At 44.4% G+C, this 19,004-nt stretch overlaps 1 protein-coding gene across 6 annotated transcripts in view; it reads right to left on the bottom strand.

Moving 5' to 3' along the window:
• Window positions 1–19,004, bottom strand: part of PDE1C (phosphodiesterase 1C) — a 1,445,089-nt gene that overhangs the window by 65,425 nt on the left and 1,360,660 nt on the right. The gene's annotated exons all lie outside the window — the stretch shown is intronic.

Genomic DNA, 19,004 nt, shown 5'->3' with positions numbered 1-19,004 from the left:
CGTCCCCAAACAATTCCTCACCCTTATAAGGTAAAATTTCCATGTGCCTTTTAGAATCAGCATCACCTGTCCACTGCCGAGTCCGTAATACTCTCCTGGCAGAAATGGACATCGCATTAATTCTAGATGCCAGCCGGCAAATGTCCCTCTGTGCATCTCTCATATATAAGACTACGTCTTTAATATGCTCTATGGTTAGCAATATAGTGTCCCTGTCAAGGGAATCAATGTTATCAGACAGGGAATCAGACCACCCTGCTGCAGCACTACACATCCATGCTGAAGCAATAGCAGGTCTCAGTATAGTACCTGAGTGTGTATACACAGACTTCAGGATAGCCTCCTGCTTTCTATCTGCAGGCTCCTTTAAGGCGGCCGTATCCTGAGACGGCAGTGCCACCTTTTTTGATAAGCGTGTGAGCGCCTTGTCCACCTTAGGGGATGTCTCCCAGCGTAAACTATCCGTTGGCGGGAAAGGGTACGCCATTAGTAACCGCTTAGAAATTACTAGTTTCTTATCTGGGGAACCCCACGCTTCTTCACACAATTCATTTAACTCATCAGATGGGGGAAAAGTCACTGGCTGCTTTTTCTCCCCAAAGATAATACCCTTTTTTGTGGTAACCGGGTTAATGTCAGAAATGTGCAACACATTTTTCATTGCCGTAATCATGCATCGGATGGCCCTAGTGGATTGTATATTTGTCTCATCCTCGTCGACACTAGAGTCAGACTCCGTGTCGACATCTGTGTCTGCCATCTGAGGTAGCGGGCGTTTTTGAGCCCCTGACGGCCTCTGAGATGCCTGGGCAGGCGCGGGCAGAGATGCCGGCTGTTCCAAAGCTGCGTCATCGAACCTTTTATGCAAGGAGTTGACACTGTCGGTTAATACCTTCCACATATCCATCCACTCAGGTGTCGGCCCCGCAGGGGGCGACATCACACTTATCGGCACCTGCTCCGCCTCCACGTAAGCATCCTCATCAAACATGTCGACACAGCCGTACCGACACACCGCACACACACACACAGGGAATGCTCTGACTGAGGACAGGACCCCACAAAGTCCTTTGGGGAGACAGAGAGAGAGTATGCCAGCACACACCAGAGCGCTATATAACTGAGGGATAGACACTATACACAAAGTGAATTTTCCCCCTATAGCTGCTTATATCACAATTTGCGCCTAAATTTATGTGCCCCCCCTCTCTTTTTTACCCTTTCTGTAGTGTATATTGCAGGGGAGAGCCTGGGGAGCGTCCTTCCAGCGGAGCTGTGAAGAGAAAATGGCGCTGGCTGTGCTGAGGGAGATAGCCCCGCCCCTTCAACGGCGGGCTTCTCCCGCTTTTTATATCGTTAATGGCGGGGGTTTCTGCACATATACAGTGTTAAACACTGTATTATGTGCCTTTTATTGCCAAAAGGTATATTAATTGCAGCCCAGGGCGCCCCCTTCCCCCCCAGCGCCCTGCACCCACCAGTGACCGGAGCGTGTGGTGTGCTGTGGGAGCAATGGCGCACAGCTGCAGTGCTGTGCCCTACCTTATTGAAGACCGAAGTCTTCAGCCGCCGATTTCCTCCGTTTTTTTTCCGTCTTCTGGCTCTGCAAGGGGGACGGCGGCGCGGCTCCGGGAACGGACGATCGAGGTCGGGCCCTGTGTTCGATCCCTCTGGAGCTAATGGTGTCCAGTAGCCTAGAAGCACAAGCTAGCTGCAAGCAGGTAGGTTTGCTTCTCTCCCCTAAGTCCCACGTAGCAGTGAGTCTGTTGCCAGCAGATCTCACTGAAAATAAAAAACCTAACAAATACTTTTCTTTCTAGGAAGCTCAGGAGAGCCCCTAGAGTGCATCCAGCTCTCGCCGGGCACAGATTCTAACTGAGGTCTGGAGGAGGGGCATAGAGGGAGGAGCCAGTGCACACCAGATGTAGTACCTAATCTTTTCTTTAAAGAAGTGCCCAGTTTCCTGCGGATTCCGTCTATTCCCCATGGTCCTTACGGAGTACCCAGCATCCACTAGGACGTCAGAGAAATGGCAATTCTGCGCATGCGCATGGTACGCAGCGCGCATGCGCTAAGTACTTTCACACAAAACGTTGTAGTTTAACACAAGCTCAAGCGATACTTTTCAGTCGCTGGAGTGTTCGTTGTTTGATTGACAGGAAGTGGGTGTTTCTGGGCGGCAACTCAGCGTTTTCCGGGAGTGTGCTAAAAAACGCAGGCATGCCAGGTAAAAACGCAGGAGTGGCTGGAGAAACGGGGGAGTGGCTGGCCGAACGCAGAGCGTGTTTATGACGTCAAACCAGGAACTAAACAGACTGCAATCATCGCAAGCTAGGAGTAAGTCTTGAGCCACTCTGAAACTGCATGAAATTTTTCAGTTGCAGAACTGCTAACCTTTTCGTTTGCACTTCTGCTAAACTAAGATACACTCCCAGAGGGCGGCGGCTTAGCGTTTGCACTGCTGCTAAAAGCAGAGTGCGAGCGATCAACTCGGAATGTGAGGAGTCAGACCTGCTGATCTGGAGCACAGCTGTGTGCCTCATATGCTGTACTGCGAGAGTGAAGGACCCAGTACCACTGAAAGGAGTGACAGGGAGGCAGTCTCTCACGCAATGAAGGGGAAGCGACTAAGGGCAAAGGATGTGGCTTTTCTGTGTGACGTCCTGCCTGACAGACTAAACTAATCCAGGAGTGGTGAGAACACTGTCTTGACAACTGAGAGTCCTGTCACATACACATAGACTTACTGCTAAAGCCCAAGGCAGCCTAAGTACATTCAGTGCAGCACATAAGGGAGCGAGAGGTAGCGGTCACCTATTGTACTCATATATTAGAAGGACTGGGAAAAAAAATAACACTGACAGTCTAAGTAGCTGGAGAGAGTCTCTACTTTACTACCTCAGGGATATACGTTTCACTGAAAAAAAATGTATTCCTCCATCCCTCAATAGGGAAGCTGTCTTGAGTTTTCATTTTCACAAAGATAGAGAGAGCAGAGCAAAGTGTGGCAATCACTTACAAACCCTAATAAGCAGCTATGGCAGAGTGACAACCTCTCACACATCTTTACCTCAGGTACACAGCTGGTTAGAGTAACACACCCATGCAGCAGGTGGGTTTACACATTTGCTGTCCAGATACAGTATACAGTACTATTGGATTCCCAAACAGCCTTGCAGAACGAATAAACTAAGATCTAGTACTACAAGCATGAACTAAATCTCCTTATAACTCTAGAGATTAAAACTAAGGAACACATTTGGATCTAAAGCAGACTTTTACTCCATATACTACGATATACAGTATATGTATATATGCATATATACCACCTTTCTAGAAGTTAACCATATAACTACTGTAACTTGGATCCTGAATACAACCACCTCACATAAACAAGAGAAAACTTGAAACTAATTACAGGATTGGTTTAAGTGCACCACCGTAGCATGGCCATGCATACAGACTAGAGATGAGCGCCGGAAATTTTTCGGGTTTTGTGTTTTGGTTTTGGGTTCGGTTCCGCGGCCGTGTTTTGGGTTCGACCGCGTTTTGGCAAAACCTCACCGAATTTTTTTTGTCGGATTCGGGTGTGTTTTGGATTCGGGTGTTTTTTTCAAAAAACCCTAAAAAACAGCTTAAATCATAGAATTTGGGGGTCATTTTGATCCCAAAGTATTATTAACCTCAAAAACCATAATTTACACTCATTTTCAGTCTATTCTGAATACCTCACAATATTATTTTTAGTCCTAAAATTTGCACCTAGGTCGCTGGATGACTAAGCTAAGCGACCCTAGTGGCCGACACAAACACCGGGCCCATCTAGGAGTGTCACTGCAGTGTCACGCAGGATGGCCCTTCCAAAAAACCCTCCCCAAACAGCACATGACGCAAAGAAAAAAAGAGGCGCAATGAGGTAGCTGTGTGAGTAAGATAAGCGACCCTAGTGGCCGACACAAACACCGGGCCCATCTAGGAGTGGCACTGCAGTGTCACGCAGGATGTCCCTTCCAAAAAACCCTCCCCAAACAGCACATGACGCAAAGAAAAAAAGAGGCGCAATGAGGTAGCTGTGTGAGTAAGATAAGCGACCCTAGTGGCCGACACAAACACCGGGCCCATCTAGGAGTGTCACTGCAGTGTCACGCAGGATGTCCCTTCCAAAAAACCCTCCCCAAACAGCACATGACGCAAAGAAAAAAAGAGGCGCAATGAGGTAGCTGTGTGAGTAAGATAAGCGACCCTAGTGGCCGACACAAACACCGGGCCCATCTAGGAGTGTCACTGCAGTGTCACGCAGGATGTCCCTTCCAAAAAACCCTCCCCAAACAGCACATGACGCAAAGAAAAAAAGAGGCGCAATGAGGTAGCTGTGTGAGTAAGATAAGCGACCCTAGTGGCCGACACAAACACCGGGCCCATCTAGGAGTGTCACGCAGGATGTCCCTTCCAAAAAACCCTCCCCAAACAGCACATGACGCAAAGAAAAAAAGAGGCGCAATGAGGTAGCTGTGTGAGTAAGATAAGCGACCCTAGTGGCCGACACAAACACCGGGCCCATCTAGGAGTGTCACTGCAGTGTCACGCAGGATGTCCCTTCCAAAAAACCCTCCCCAAACAGCACATGACGCAAAGAAAAAAAGAGGCGCAATGAGGTAGCTGTGTGAGTAAGATAAGCGACCCTAGTGGCCGACACAAACACCGGGCCCATCTAGGAGTGGCACTGCAGTGTCACGCAGGATGTCCCTTCCAAAAAACCCTCCCCAAACAGCACATGACGCAAAGAAAAAAAGAGGCGCAATGAGGTAGCTGTGTGAGTAAGATAAGCGACCCTAGTGGCCGACACAAACACCGGGCCCATCTAGGAGTGGCACTGCAGTGTCACGCAGGATGTCCCTTCCAAAAAACCCTCCCCAAACAGCACATGACGCAAAGAAAAATTAAAGAAAAAAGAGGTGCAAGATGAAATTGTCCTTGGGCCCTCCCACCCACCCTTATGTTGTATAAACAGGACATGCACACTTTAACCAACCCATCATTTCAGTGACAGGGTCTGCCACACGACTGTGACTGAAATGACGGGTTGGTTTGGACCCCCACCAAAAAAGAAGCAATTAATCTCTCCTTGCACAAACTGGCTCTACAGAGGCAAGATGTCCACCTCATCATCATCCTCCGATATATCACCGTGTACATCCCCCTCCTCACAGATTATCAATTCGTCCCCACTGGAATCCACCATCTCAGCTCCCTGTGTACTTTGTGGAGGCAATTGCTGCTGGTCACTGTCTCCACGGAGGAATTGATTATAATTCATTTTAATGAACATCATCTTCTCCACATTTTCTGGATGTAACCTCGTACGCCGATTGCTGACAAGGTGAGCGGCGGCACTAAACACTCTTTCGGAGTACACACTTGTGGGAGGGCAACTTAGGTAGAATAAAGCCAGTTTGTGCAAGGGCCTCCAAATTGCCTCTTTTTCCTGCCAGTATAAGTACGGACTGTGTGACGTGCCTACTTGGATGTGGTCACTCATATAATCCTCCACCATTCTTTCAATGGTGAGAGAATCATATGCAGTGACAGTAGACGACATGTCCGTAATCGTTGTCAGGTCCTTCAGTCCGGACCAGATGTCAGCATCAGCAGTCGCTCCAGACTGCCCTGCATCACCGCCAGCGGGTGGGCTCGGAATTCTGAGCCTTTTCCTCGCACCCCCAGTTGCGGGAGAATGTGAAGGAGGAGATGTTGACAGGTCGCGTTCCGCTTGACTTGACAATTTTCTCACCAGCAGGTCTTTCAACCCCAGCAGACTTGTGTCTGGCGGAAAGAGAGATCCAAGGTAGGCTTTAAATCTAGGATCGAGCACGGTGGCCAAAATGTAGTGCTCTGATTTCAACAGATTGACCACCCGTGAATCCTTGTTAAGCGAATTAAGGGCTCCATCCACAAGTCCCACATGCCTAGCGGAATCGCTCCGTGTTAGCTCCTCCTTCAATGTCTCCAGCTTCTTCTGCAAAAGCCTGATGAGGGGAATGACCTGACTCAGGCTGGCAGTGTCTGAACTGACTTCACGTGTGGCAAGTTCAAAGGGCATCAGAACCTTGCACAACGTTGAAATCATTCTCCACTGCGCTTGAGACAGGTTCATTCCACCTCCTATATCGTGCTCAATTGTATAGGCTTGAATGGCCTTTTGCTGCTCCTCCAACCTCTGAAGCATATAGAGGGTTGAATTCCACCTCGTTACCACTTCTTGCTTCAGATGATGGCAGGGCAGGTTCAGTAGTTTTTGGTGGTGCTCCAGTCTTCTGTACGTGGTGCCTGTACGCCGAAAGTGTCCCGCAATTCTTCTGGCCACCGACAGCATCTCTTGCACGCCCCTGTCGTTTTTAAAAAAATTCTGCACCACCAAATTCAAGGTATGTGCAAAACATGGGACGTGCTGGAATTTGCCCATATTTAATGCACACACAATATTGCTGGCGTTGTCCGATGCCACAAATCCACAGGAGAGTCCAATTGGGGTAAGCCATTCCGCGATGATCTTCCTCAGTTGCCGTAAGAGGTTTTCAGCTGTGTGCGTATTCTGGAAAGCGGTGATACAAAGCGTAGCCTGCCTAGGAAAGAGTTGGCGTTTGCGAGATGCTGCTACTGGTGCCGCCGCTGCTGTTCTTGCGGCGGGAGTCCATACATCTACCCAGTGGGCTGTCACAGTCATATAGTCCTGACCCTGCCCTGCTCCACTTGTCCACATGTCCGTGGTTAAGTGGACATTGGGTACAGCTGCATTTTTTAGGACACTGGTGAGTCTTTTTCTGAGGTCTGTGTACATTTTCGGTATCGCCTGCCTAGAGAAGTGGAACCTAGATGGTATTTGGTAACGGGGGCACACTACCTCAAGAAATTGTGTAGTTCCCTGTGAACTAACGGCGGATACCGGACGCACGTCTAACACCAACATAGTTGTCAAGGCCTCAGTTATCCGCTTTGCAGCAGGATGACTGCTGTGATATTTCATCTTCCTCGCAAAGGACTGTTGGACAGTCAATTGCTTACTGGAAGTAGTACAAGTGGTCTTCCGACTTCCCCTCTGGGATGACCATCGACTCCCAGCAGCAACAACAGCAGCGCCAGCAGCAGTAGGCGTTACACGCAAGGATGCATCGGAGGAATCCCAGGCAGGAGAGGAATCGTCAGAATTGCCAGTGACATGGCCTGCAGGACTATTGGCATTCCTGGGGAAGGAGGAAATTGACACTGAGGGAGTTGGTGGGGTGGTTTGCGTGAGCTTGGTTACAAGAGGAAGGGATTTACTGGTCAGTGGACTGCTTCCGCTGTCACCCAAAGTTTTTGAACTTGTCACTGACTTATTATGAATGTGCTGCAGGTGACGTATAAGGGAGGATGTTCCGAGGTGGTTAACGTCCTTACCCCTACTTATTACAGCTTGACAAAGGCAACACACGGCTTGACACCTGTTGTCCGCTTTTCTGTTGAAATACCTCCACACTGAAGAGCTGATTTTTTTTGTATTTTCACCAGGCATGTCAACGGCCATATTCCTCCCACGGACAACAGGTGTCTCCCCGGGTGCCTGACTTAAACAAACCACCTCACCATCAGAATCCTGGTCAATTTCCTCCCCAGCGCCAGCAACACCCATATCCTCCTCATCCTGGTGTACTTCAACACTGACATCTTCAATCTGACTATCAGGAACTGGACTGCGGGTGTTCCTTCCAGCACTTGCAGGGGGCGTGCAAATGGTGGAAGGCGCATGCTCTTCACGTCCAGTGTTGGGAAGGTCAGGCATCGCAACCGACACAATTGGACTCTCCTTGTGGATTTGGGATTTCGAAGAACGCACAGTTCTTTGCGGTGCTTTTGCCAGCTTGAGTCTTTTCGGTTTTCTAGCGAGAGGCTGAGTGCTTCCATCCTCATGTGAAGCTGAACCACTAGCCATGAACATAGGCCAGGGCCTCAGCCGTTCCTTGCCACTCCGTGTGGTAAATGGCATATTGGCAAGTTTACGCTTCTCCTCCGACAATTTTATTTTAGGTTTTGGAGTCCTTTTTTTACTGATATTTGGTGTTTTGGATTTGACATGCTCTGTACTATGACATTGGGCATCGGCCTTGGCAGACGACGTTGCTGGCATTTCATCGTCTCGGCCATGACTAGTGGCAGCAGCTTCAGCACGAGGTGGAAGTGGATCTTGATCTTTCCCTAATTTTGGAACCTCAACATTTTTGTTCTCCATATTTTAATAGGCACAACTAAAAGGCACCTCAGGTAAACAATGGAGATGGATGGATACTAGTATACTTATGGATGGACTGCCGAGTGCCGACACAGAGGTAGCTACAGCCGTGGACTACCGTACTGTGTCTGCTGCTAATATAGACTGGATGATAATGAGATGAAATCAATATATATATATGTATGTATATATAATATCACTAGTACTGCAGCCGGACAGGTAGATAATATATTTATTAGGTAATGGTGACTGATGACGGACCTGCTGGACACTGTCAGCTCAGCAGCACCGCAGACTGCTACAGTAAGCTACTATACTATAGTAGTATGTACAAAGAAGAAAGAAAAAAAAAAAAACCACGGGTAGGTGGTATACAATTATGGATGGACTGCCGAGTGCCGACACAGAGGTAGCTATAGCCGTGAACTAACGTACTGTGTCTGCTGCTAATATAGACTGGATGATTGATAATGAGATGAAATCAATATATATATGTATGTATATATAATATCACTAGTACTGCAGCCGGACAGGTAGATAATATATTTATTAGGTAATGATGACTGATGACGGACCTGCTGGACACTGTCAGCTCAGCAGCACCGCAGACTGCTACAGTAAGCTACTATACTATAATAGTATGTACAAAGAAGAAAGAAAAAAAAAAACCACGGGTAGGTGGTATACAATTATGGATGGACTGCTGAGTGCCGACACAGAGGTAGCTACAGCCGTGGACTAATGTACTGTGTCTGCTGCTAATATAGACTGGATGATTGATAATGAGATGAAATCAATATATATATGTATGTATATATAATATCACTAGTACTGCAGCCGGACAGGTAGATAATATATTTATTAGGTAATGATGACTGATGACGGACCTGCTGGACACTGTCAGCTCAGCAGCACCGCAGACTGCTACAGTAAGCTACTATACTCTATAGTAGTATGTACAAAGAAGAAAGAAAAAAAAAAACCACGGGTAGGTGGTATACAATTATGGATGGACTGCCGAGTGCCGACACAGAGGTAGCTACAGCCGTGGACTAACGTACTGTGTCTGCTGCTAATATAGACTGGATGATTGATAATGAGATGAAATCAATATATATATGTATGTATATATAATATCACTAGTACTGCAGCCGGACAGGTAGATAATATATTTATTAGGTAATGATGACTGATGACGGACCTGCTGGACACTGTCAGCTCAGCAGCACCGCAGACTGCTACAGTAAGCTACTATACTATAGTAGTATGTACAAAGAAGAAAGAAAAAAAAAACCACGGGTAGGTGGTATACAATTATGGATGGACTGCCGAGTGCCGACACAGAGGTAGCTACAGCCGTGGACTAACGTACTGTGTCTGCTGCTAATATAGACTGGATGATTGATAATGAGATGAAATCAATATATATATGTATGTATATATAATATCACTAGTACTGCAGCCGGACAGGTAGATAATATATTTATTAGGTAATGATGACTGATGACGGACCTGCTGGACACTGTCAGCTCAGCAGCACCGCAGACTGCTACAGTAAGCTACTATACTCTATAGTAGTATGTACAAAGAAGAAAAAAAAAAAAAAAAACCACGGGTAGGTGGTATACAATTATGGATGGACTGCCGAGTGCCGACACAGAGGTAGCTACAGCCGTGGACTAACGTACTGTGTCTGCTGCTAATATAGACTGGATGATTGATAATGAGATGAAATCAATATATATATGTATGTATATATAATATCACTAGTACTGCAGCCGGACAGGTAGATAATATATTTATTAGGTAATGATGACTGATGACGGACCTGCTGGACACTGTCAGCTCAGCAGCACCGCAGACTGCTACAGTAAGCTACTATACTCTATAGTAGTATGTACAAAGAAGAAAGAAAAAAAAAAACCACGGGTAGGTGGTATACAATTATGGATGGACTGCCGAGTGCCGACACAGAGGTAGCTACAGCCGTGGACTAACGTACTGTGTCTGCTGCTAATATAGAGTCTAGACTGGATGATAAATTATTGATAATGAGATGAAATCAATATAATATCACTAGTACTGCAGCCGGACAGGTACTATATATATTTATTATGTACTGACTGATGACGGACCTGCTGGACACTGTCAGGTCAGCACAGCACCGCAGACTGCTACAGTAAGCTACTATAGTAGTATGTATAAAGAAGAATGAAAAAAAAAAAAACCACGGGTAGGTGGTATACAATATTATATATATATATATATATATATATATATTATATACAATTATATATATATATATATTAAACTGGTGGTGATTGATTATTAAACTGGTGGTCACTTCAGGTCACGTTGCAACTTGCAACTAGTACTCCGAGGCCTAAGCAGACAATCACAAAATATATTATTATACTGGTGGTCAGTGTGGTCACAACAATGGCAGTGTGGCACTGACTCTGGCAGCAAAAGTGTGCACTGTACGTTATATGTACTCCTGAGTCCTGCTCTCAGACTCTAACTGCTCCCCACTGTCAGTGTCTCCCCCACAAGTCAGATAATACACTTACAGTCACACTATCTAATCTATAAATATCACTTCAGCAAGTAGTATAGTAGTATACAGTATTGTAGTACTCCTCCTAATAATGCTCCCCAAAATACTGTGTCTCTCTCTTCTCTAAACGGAGAGGACGCCAGCCACGTCCTCTCCCTATGACTCTCAATGCACGTGTGAAAATGGCGGCGACGCGCGGCTCCTTATATAGAATCCGAGTCTCGCGATAGAATCCGAGCCTCGCGAGAATCCGACAGCGTGATGATGACGTTCGGGCGCGCTCGGGTTAGCCGAGCAAGGCGGGAAGATCCGAGCCTGCTCGGACCCGTGTAAAAAACCTGAAGTTCGGGCGGGTTCGGATTCAGAGGAACCGAACCCGCTCATCTCTAATACAGACTAGCAAAAAGTTGGTATTTGGTTTGATATCAGTAATTATATTATAACGTTTGTGTTAAGCCTTGTATGCTAATAGCTTGTACATGCCAATTATAACCTTTTATGTTGCAGCCAGAAGAAGTGACACAGAGCAATAAATGTGTTTCTTTTCAAAGGTGTACACGTTTGTGGAAATAAATTAATGTCAATTTATGGGTGTACTTACTGACAAAGTAATAGGTAATAAAATATACTACTAGGGAATGTTCCCAAGTACACTCCAATAGACTACAGACATTTTTAAGGCTTGGGTGGAGGCACATATATATTAGTTACCCCTAGGGAGGTGAGAAGGCGTTACATTTGGAGACACCAGCTGAGATACGAAGTATAGTTATCTCCTGTTTGACAATGGAAACTGTAACTGGAGAGGGCATTTATTGCTGGTGTAGAGATAAAGGTGTTGATGTCCGGTGTAGTTTCGGATTAGGGGGAAATTTCTCTGCCATAAGTGATGAAAATGTATTGAAAAAGATAGCACAGCTATATGGAATAAGTAATCCCTATATAGTAGATCAGTGGAAGGGACACTATGGGGACACTTTTGCTGTTCTTATCACTAATAATAACCATTTGGAGCAGGTTTTATTACCTGATTTCATCGCTTTGAAGAGTATTCCAGGGCGAAATCTACAGATTCTGTGACCTGATGGTAGTAATATTGGAGAAGGAAAAACTACCCTGGGGGAGGAAACAAGAACAGAAGAGACATTTTCTGGGGGTTGTTTACATTTTCCAAGTTCTGACACAGAATCCCAAGGGAACAAAGAAGAAGCTGGCCTTAATGCCCTTCTCGTAGTAGTTGGGGGAGCTGGAGCCCACAAGGAGAATCAAATGGACATGAGGAGGATATACTTAGAAAAAGTGGACATGTCAGGTCCAAAGGAAGATTTAATATTAGCAGTACAAGAAATTAAAGATGAGTCCATGTCTAGAGATAACACAGTAGTGACGGGAAGGAGAAGGAGAAAGACAAAGAAGAAGAAAGTAATAGTTAAACCTCATGAACATGACAGTGAAGGTAGTGTAAGTGAAGAAACAGTGACATCCACATGTCCTATTGTATTACTGGAAGATGGAAATATCATTAAACAGAAATAGAAGATAATGGGAGAACTAGAGGCTGCAACCGATGTTGTGGTGAAACAAAAAGAGAATAGTATTGACAAAAAGAAGAAAGATGAAAAGGATAAATGCAATGGCTCCAGTGTGAATACTGAAATATCCAGCCAAGATGCTTTTGAGCTACCAAGGAGAAAAGAGGACTGGCATAAACTGGAAGTTAAGATCGCTGAGAGGGATATACTGGCAAAGGAACAAAAAAGGATAAAGATTATGGAACAAATATTCACTGAGCAGAGAGAGAATGAGGATCTGTTAAGGAATAGGCCTCGTAAGGCTAGAGCTATGGTGGACATAATGAAATACATAGCCGATAGATGTCTTCATCATATCCGATGGCTTACAGCTCTTCTACAGGAAGAAGTGTCGAGGAAAAGGAAATACAGGTATAGTGGGACTGAGTTACAAAATAAAACTGTGGAAGAACCAATTTTAATTATCCAGTTAGAGAAACAGAACCAGGAATTGCAAGAAAAGCTTGCTGTGGTAACCAGAAAATTTGAAAACTTGCTTCAGTGGGGTAGAGAAAAATTGCCAGAGATTGACCAGAACACCCAAAGGTCTATTCTACAGGACGAAAGGATTCATCAGAATCAGCTTTATTGGCCAGGTACACTTGCGTATGCTAGGAATTTGTTTTCGGTTTACAGTGCAGCAGCCAGGGGGGAACACGTAGACAAGAGGGGCGAATAAATGCAGAATACAGATTAAGTAAAAGTACACAGTGTTCTTTCCAATCAGAAGATCGGAGTAGAGTGACTGGATAGTCAGTCCGTCCAGCGATTTGTCAGGAGTTCAGCAGGTGGACTGCTTGCGGAAAGAAGCTTTTGAGGCTTCTATTGGTTCTGGTGGGAATGGCCCTATATCTTTTCCCGGATGGGAAAGCAGGTTGAGATCGCCATAGCCTGGGTGCAGCGGATCATTGGCACAGGTCATGAACAGGCGGGAGGTCAACTCCGATGATCTTCTCAGCGGACCTTACCACTCTTTGGAGCCTGGGTTTATCTCTCTCGCTGGTGAAGCTATACCAGTCGATAACAGTGGAGCACAGGACAGATTCTACAATTGCGGAGTAAAAGAGGAGAAGGAGATTCTGTGGGATGTTAAACTTCTTAAGTTGCCCTAAGAAGAACAGCCTCTGCTGTGCCCTTCCGATGGTAGCATTTGCATTTGGTCCCCACTTGAGGTCTCTAGAGATCGTAGTCCCCAGGAACTTGAAGGAGTCCACTAGCAGCACCGCACTGTCAGCTATGATTAGTGGGGGTGTTTCAGCTGGTTTCTTCCTAAAGTCTACTACCATCTCAACGGTTTTAAGTGGGTTGAGCTCCAGGTTGTTACAGCTGCATCACTCGAATCTCAAATAAATGAGCTGTCTAAACTCTTATTAGCTGCAGAAGCATCCAAACAGCAGGATCAGATTAGTCTGTCCAAAATGAAAGAACATCTAATGCTTTGTAATCTGAGAACAACATCCTTGCCTACTCTATAAAACCCAGTCCTGATGCGAGTAAGGATAATGCTTTACAGACTGAAGACCTGATTGATACTCTGCAAGGAAAAGCAGCAGAAGCTAGTGTTGATGTGGGAAATATCAATTATATTGCCCCTAAACTATCTGGCACTGTTAAATGGTTTAATGTTAAAAGAGGCTATGGATTCATTAAAAGACATGACAAACAAAGGGATGTTTTTGTCCACTGAACTGCTATCACAAGAAACAACCCCTTCAAACTTCTGCTGAGTGTTGAAGAGGGAGAAAATACAGAGTTTAATGTGGTGGATGGAGCAAAAGGAGCACAAGCAGTCAATGTGACTGGCCCTGGAGGTGTACCCAGAGCCGGCCCTAACCAATATGATGCCCTAGGCAAGATTTTGGCTGGTGCCCCCTAGCACCACCGCTGGTTCCGCCTCTGACCTTGCACCTATTTCCCAGCACCATCACCCCTCACCCATAGCAGTCCTTATTTTGGTGTTTGTACCCCCTATATTATAAATAGGAACTGTTCGCACATTGGGTGTAATTCCAAGTTGATCGCAGCAGGAAATTTTTTAGCAGTTGGGCAAAACCATGTGTACTGCAGGGGGGGCAGATATAACATGTGCAGAGAGAGATAGATTTGGGTGTTGTGAGTTCAATCTGCAATCTAAATTGCAGTGTAAAAATAAAGCAGCCAGTATTTACCCTGCACAGAAACAAAATAACCCACCCAAATCTAACTCTCTCTGCAAATGTTATATCTGCCCCCCCTGCAGTGCACATGGTTTTGCCCAACTGCTAAAAAATATGCTGCTGCGATCAACTTGGAATTACCCCCATTTGGTGCACAGCCCAAAAAGGGGTGTGTTTTTGCTGGCAAGGGGCATGGCCACACAATAGTAACCCCAATTCCAATTATGCCACACAGTACTGCAACTTTATTCACATTTGATCATGAGATAGTGTCCATAATTCATATTACATCCCAAAGTAGTATCACTTTACCTTATAAACGTTACTCCTCACAGTAGAGCCCCTTATTCACATTACGTCACACTGAATTTCTCCTTATTCACATTACACCACACCCTATTGCTCTTTATTCACATTAGATGACACAGTAGTGCCCTTTCTATACGCAACGCCACATAGTAGAGCACCTTATGCACATAATGCCACACATTAGTAATGTATTTATACACATAATTCCACACAGTAATGCCCCTTACACATGAGAGACATTAATAATGTCCTTATAAACATAATGCGCCATCCACATTATGACAACATTTATTAATGCCCTTTTACACATAATGTCCCTTACACATATGCCACACATTATTAATGCCCTTATACACATAATGACACACATAGTACCCCCTACACATTTGCTGCACATTATTAGTGCCCCTATACACATAATGACACACAAACAGTAGTACCCTGTTACACATATGTTGCACATTATTAATGCCCTTCTACACATAATGACACATATAGTATCCCTTACACATATGTTGCACATTATAATGCATTTTTTTACATGACACACACAATGCTCATTACAAATATTCCGAACACTACTGCACAACCAACCCACTCACATGCACACAGCACTCACACTGCCACTAACACTGTGAAAATGCATCTTATTTGCATTGCTATGTGGCTAGGATGCACAAGCAGCTTCTGCTTATTAAAATGATATGCAGCATGCCTATATTCTGTGTGAAACTGTCGCTGTATCTGCATAAGAAATGCTACACACAGAATATAGGCATGCTGCATATCATTTTAATCAGCAGAAGCTGCTGATGCCCCTAGGTATATCAAATGCCCTAGGCAATTGCCTAGTTTGCCTATGCCTATGGCCGGCCCTGGGTGTACCAGTGAAAGGGAGTTGATTTGCTCCAAACAGAAGGGGACCCAGCTCGTGTCATCAACCACAAAGACGAGAGATTGTGGGAGGAAGTATGCACACAGAAAGGAGAAAGAGGGACGCGGATGATAAAGAATCTTTTCCCCAGAATCCTGTTCAGTCTCAACCTTCTGCACCCTTATATTACTGACCTCAATTCAGATGGAGAGATAGAGCTTCTCAGCCTCAAACTCAAGCTGTTGCAAATTTAGATGCTAAAATCTTGACAAATTCAGAAGCTTCACTAGAGGAAGTCAATAAGTCAAGTGCAGAGAAACAAGGGGAACTAGCACAACAAGAGAAGACATTTTTAAGGCTTGGGTGGAGGCTCATATATATCAGTTACCCCTAGGGAGGTGAGAAGGGGTTACAATATGATTTCCCAAACGCCTTCAGGGGAACCTAGTTTCAAGTATGAAACATTCACTCTAGAGCCAAAACAGATTTGCTTCATTATCAACCATGCATCCTACACACACATATAATATCAACATTTGATGCCATTATAATGAGTAAGGTTACCCTTGAACCATATGTACTAAAATCAAATTTATTTTTGGAAACCAGTGTAAGCATGTAATTATAAGACATTCTCCAATGTCTACCTTGATGTGTCTAAGTTGAACCAGCAGCCGAAAGCATTAACACCAAACAATGATACCCACATTAATGAGTGCATGTTACACATTTCATCCATGTGACCTCATTTAATAAACATGTTCTATTCCCAAACGATATGGGTAATGAGACATTTTCAGCTGCATCTGACAAAAATATCAGCTGGCCTAAAACACAAGAAAGGATGAACCAAGCCTATTGGCGGGATGTATTGGAGTCCAAGATTGCCGGAGGTACGGAATGCTAGCTGATCTCGGATTTTTTTTTAAAGAGACAAACACAAGGCAAAACCATGCCTTGTAAGTGATTGCCCCTTTAAAAAATACGATTGATCCAGCGAACTTGGACTCCATTACATCCTGCTGTATGTCTTGATAAGTATCTTTGGGAAGTGCAGCAACACAGCTTGTAGGAGGCTGCACTGCTCAGTCTGTAAAAAGGGACAGTTCAGGATAAAATTACAATATGCAGGCTTGTGTCATCAACATCTGAGTGGAATCAATGCTGATGGGTAGATACTACTTGGAGGGTTCACAGTGGTACCATTAGTAATTCCACCACAAAAATAGAGAATAGCAAGAGCCAAAGAAGTGAACTCATGAATCAAACTTCTGCTACGTGGGGGAAAATGGTAACATGAGATGTAATATAGTAACATTACAAACATAAAAGTTACAGTTCCACTGGAGAGTATACAAAATCACCAATCTGTATCTAAAATAGAAAATTGCTCAAAACAGACATTGAATAAAATAAATGATTCAGTGGGCCATATAGTTCACACCCTGGAAGAGTTGATCACCAGTGTTTGCAACAATGTATTCCAGTAGAACTGGTAATGGCAAATGAGCTATTGTAAGTCCAAAGAAAGACAATGCTGCAGACATGAGGAGTACCTGTTATAATATTTCCCAAGGAGAGGCTATAGCAGTCATTGGTAAGCACAAAGAATGCTGAAAACTCAGTTGACTACCCAGTTAATTTCCTGAACTCTCTCAAACCTCCAGGAATGCTTTTTTTCCCAATCTGACGATGAAGACTGGATTCACTACTATGTTGCTGTAGGAACTCATGCCCCACAAATTCACAGTGGGAGCCAACTCCAAATTTGCAGTTTAAACCTTCACTTCATAGAGACTGCCATACTAATATGTTGAGCTTTGTCTTTATACCATGCATAACACTCATGCCAGTGGATACCCATTTAGTTCCAAATTGGAATTACTAATTACTTGCTCTCTTTTTTATGATTATGACTCACAGCTATCTCAGGTCTACACCAGCTTTTCTGTTTGCAATCTTGTGCGGAGTACCTGATAGCCAGTATAGTGACAACTACCTTGTGTGCTATGAAAGCTACATTGAGAATTATTGAACTGCAAGAAGGCACTAGGCTGTGAACTTGGCAGGCTGCATCAGGAAAGTCAACAATCTGACCACTGTATCTGTCAAGTTTGGCTATCTACAAGTATGGCCATCTTGCACACAGACCCAGGTTATTCTACAAATGAAGTGAAAAAAGCATTTATGTTACAAATGCAATTCACTATACCTCTTTAGTAGCAAAGGGGACTAACTCCTTTTGGGTGTCATGGTATTTTCCCATAATATTGTCTAAGCAAGCATGGGGCTGCAAGAGTGAACCAAATCCATATCTTCTGGTGGAATGCTGCTATTCTGGAATTAAATTGTGAGGCACCCCAGATTTTGTTGTGACCTAAATCCAGAAGTATGATCTTACATGCTGTTTGTTGGCTTTGTTTCAAAATCTCTATTTACTGAAAGCGTAACAGCTTACCGTATGTCTGGTCTGTTACATACTTATGCATGTAGCTAGCTCATTTTCTCACATTCTTTGTCCGAATCAGAATGACCCTTAGTTATTACTAATTCTGCTAAACTAGTTAGCGCACAGCAGCAGCTAATTCCACAGCAACATCTGACTTTTCTTTGGGCTGCTGGTGTCCTCCCCAGGAGATTAGCTCTGTTGCTCATTCTCCTCAGGGTTGACATCTGGTGCTTTCCTTATAAGCCAGTATGAGACTCTGGTGACTAAAGGAATTGCTTAGGGCTTGTGCCAATGTATGATAGCAATGCAAGGGACCAAGAACTCCTTCTGCTCCATATAAAGTTTCTGTCCTGCTTGAGTTTGCCTTAGGGAATCTCTATAAAGGTTTGTCAGGTGGTGTAAGTCACACCACCTACCACGGTCCATGGATCAGGTTCATTTGCTTATACAGGTTGAGTATCCCATATCCAAATATTCCGAAATACGGAATATTCCGAAATACGGACTTTTTTGAGTGAGAGTGAGATAGTGAAACCTTTGTTTTTTGATGGCTCAATGTACACAAACTTTGTTTAATACACAAAGTTATTAAAAATATTGTATTAAATGACCTTCAGGCTGTGTGTATAAGGTGTATATGAAACATAAATAAATTGTGTGAATGTACACACACTTTGTTTAATGTACAAAGTTATAAAAAATATTGGCTAAAATGACCTTCAGGCTGTGTGTATAAGGTGTATATGAAACATAAATGCATTCTGTGCTTATATTTAGGTCCCATCACCATGGTATCTCATTATGGTATGCAATTATTCCAAA

This window comes from Pseudophryne corroboree, chromosome 5, assembly GCF_028390025.1.
Source record: "Pseudophryne corroboree isolate aPseCor3 chromosome 5, aPseCor3.hap2, whole genome shotgun sequence".
Classification (NCBI taxonomy): Eukaryota; Metazoa; Chordata; class Amphibia; order Anura; family Myobatrachidae; genus Pseudophryne; species Pseudophryne corroboree.
The sequence above is the reverse complement of the archived record's forward strand: the minus strand, read 5'-3'. Positions and strand labels throughout refer to the sequence as shown.